Here is a 3,179-nt window from a genome sequence, read left to right as displayed (position 1 = left end):
AGTAAAAAGAAAAGAGGACCCAAAATAGACCCAGAGGCACATCTACACTTAGGCAAGAATCACTCAATATTCCATTAACAGATAAAGTCTGCGATTTGTCTCTCAGATAGGAACAAAAAACAAAAATATTGTCTCTGGAGAGCCATAAACTTCCAATTTTGCAGTAAAATATTGTAGTCGACAAGGTCAGATGCTTTCCTAAGGGGCTGGTCATTTCTAACTGCCTGCAGGGGGGGGGGATTTAACTTCGGATTTTCCAAACTGAACCCCAAGCTATGATGGCCAATGACAAAGGGACACCCATGTCAGTACCGTACATGGAATTTGCATATACGAAAACACACACTGTAAGGGCAAAGTTATTCAGGAGTTTTTTCACGGTACCAAGGCGACAAATAAGTGATAAAAATTACAGTTAAAATTACCCCTCCTCACACACTTCAGGTGTTGCTTTCAAAAATGAACACCAAGAACACCGACCTCGTCAGTTTAAATGACTGGCCCCATTTATTAACCAGAAAGACACTGATTACATATACCATCGTGGATCACCTAATGCTCACAACTGTTTTTATTTTCTGCTTAAGCAGATTTAAAGGAATGAATGAAATTTCCGAAAATCTGATTTGTTGGTTGGTTGGTTGATGGCTGGTTGGACTGTTGATAACATATTATATTCGCATAAGATACCATATGTATATATATATATATATAGCCATTTCCTCTTGAGAGTTCAGCAAACATTGATAATTGGTCTGTAATTGGAAACTCTGTATGTGGCCCCATTTGTTATAGTGGTGTTACCTTAGTAATTATTAGTGTTCTAGAAATGCTGAAGTGTAAATTACACACTTGATGTGAATAATTCGAAGTGCACTGATATTTAAAAGCAAGACTGTCTACATGTGCTAGGCGTTATCAATGAATCTATATATAGGAACGAACACACTGAAACTAATGAATGTGTATGAAACACAAAGATATAACCATAGGAAGCCATCTCATGTTGGGTGTACACTCAGTATGTAAAACAAAACCATATCTATGCCATACTACAATGCCTACACCTACATTCCCGACTTCACCTAAACGCATTTTAGTATACATCGGGATGTACAGCAACAACAGTAAATCCCTGTATGTAAATTGCCCCAGAAATATTTAAATAGAACTATCTCAGCTTTAAAACATTGCCTAGATACACATAATGTCATAATTCTTTCAAAACACAAACACTGCTTTGTGTCTAGTGTTTAATTGATAAACACAGTCTGCACTACCTTTTGCTGAAATGTGGATTGGAATTTGGAATTATAATTAATCGTTGATAATTATGCAATCCTCGACAGAAATGACGTAGAGAGATATCGTATAAGAACCAAGAAATAGTGCACGACTCACTAAACAAATGTGCAAAGTTCAAGGATTAGTAACTTTTCACGATTTGAATGGATGTCTCTCTTCATATAATCTTTCGGTAGAGTTATTAATATAATTTGAACATTAGCCAAGCTAATCAAATCAATGGCAATATGTGTGCTGTCAATCTGTTTCATGAAGTCTCGAGCAAACAATGCTCGCGAGATTTCTAATGATTGAAATTCAGGAATTATGAAAATTAACTATTATGGTTTAAATATAACACAGTAAAGTGCTTGAATCAGATAATTCACATTTAAAGATAATATCAACAAGTGTTTTGCGTTCGGATAACATACGCTCCAACACAAATGTGCTGTATTTTGTGTCTGCAGCAAGGTGATTCGGGTAAAGTACACAGGTTCGTGGCATCATACATAGCAACGTCTACTCACAACATAAAGGGGTGTTTATTGACGCCATTACACGGGAAAATGGACATCGTCTATATATAGAACTAGAAATTGACATATGGAGAAAGGTCACAGTGACTAGACAGCGTTTCTGATTATATTAGTGAATAAACTTAAATGGCGTCTCGATAAGAAGCATTTCAAATTCATTTTCTAAATTAATATTTGACATAAAATATCGATGCCAAAGGTCGGGTTCTGAACAGAAAGTCCATCTATTATAGTGGCATACACTCCATCAATAAATTGTATGTTTATTATGAAGTGAAACTAATTTACCTTAAATATCAAGATCAAGGTCACGGGCTGGTATCTAAACAGCAAGTTTACCTCTAATTGTTTAAGTGTACAAACTAGGCACTTGGATGGTGTCTCTGTGTACAACACCAAATTAATTGAGAAAAATGCTATATGACCGTGAAGATAAAGGTCAAGGTGACAGTTGAATATCTGACCTGAAAGATGCGGGCAGACATATGAATGTAATCTCTATCGACAAAATTGTTAGTTGAACTTGAACATGGAAATGAAGGTCAAAATTCAAGTTCTTGAAAGAAAGTGTCATACATATTGCATCGTCCTAATGTACAGCAGGCCTTTCCACAGCAAAATTTTATTTGAAAGTGTTCGCGCGATGTAAGACTAAGCATATGAAATACAACTAATACAAACCAACTTAAGGTTTGTTAACCTTTAATTCCATTGTTATTATGACTATTACCCTCACACAGGCGATAGAAGAATAAGAAATGTATAAAGGACCGAAAAAGTATTGTTGACATCACAAACCCTCAATCAGTATTGACAAGTATGTTTTAAATTATTACATACATGGACCACTTGTTATATTTTGTCATCGAAATAAAAGTGTGAACTACGACCATATTATTCAATTTGACTAAATTCAATACATCATGTTATATAAACGGTAGTAAACCACTAAAGTAATGTTTCTGTAGTAATATAACTACACGTTGGGATGCAACTCACAATTACTACAATGATAAAATTGAAAAAGAATAGAACATTTCATATTGATATATATATAAATATAAATATATAAATATATATATATATATATATATATATATATATATATATATATATATATATATATATATATATATATATATATATAACACGTCGCTTATTAGTATTTTATTTAAGAATGGAAGTAACGCTACCACCGACCTGTTCAACAAGTCATTTATATTTATACTATCTACACACACACACACACACACACACACACACACACACACACACACAGACACACACACACACACACATATATATATATATATATATATATATATATATATATATATATATATATATATATATATA

This window comes from Glandiceps talaboti, chromosome 8, assembly GCF_964340395.1.
Source record: "Glandiceps talaboti chromosome 8, keGlaTala1.1, whole genome shotgun sequence".
In the NCBI taxonomy this organism is placed as follows: Eukaryota; Metazoa; Hemichordata; class Enteropneusta; family Spengelidae; genus Glandiceps; species Glandiceps talaboti.
The sequence above is the reverse complement of the archived record's forward strand: the minus strand, read 5'-3'. Positions refer to the sequence as shown.